The following is a 229-nucleotide window of genomic DNA, read 5'->3' on the forward strand; positions in this document are numbered from 1 at the left end:
ATGAATTGAAAAAAAAAAAATCAGAATGGAATCGGTCCAGACTCGCGGGAATCCAATCGTTTTTCTGGAAATTATTCAAATGAATAAATTGAACTTCACTATGACGTTTTTATTGTTTTTGGCGAATCCCTGTATTCACTTCCTGGTGTTTTCCATAAGGATAGATCATGTTCTCAGGTGTTATTTTGAAACTTTGGAGTGGAGTCTAATTTTACTCCTATATTGTTCA

The sequence above is a fragment of the Oryzias melastigma genome, linkage group LG23, assembly GCF_002922805.2.
Source record: "Oryzias melastigma strain HK-1 linkage group LG23, ASM292280v2, whole genome shotgun sequence".
NCBI lineage: Eukaryota > Metazoa > Chordata > Actinopteri > Beloniformes > Adrianichthyidae > Oryzias > Oryzias melastigma.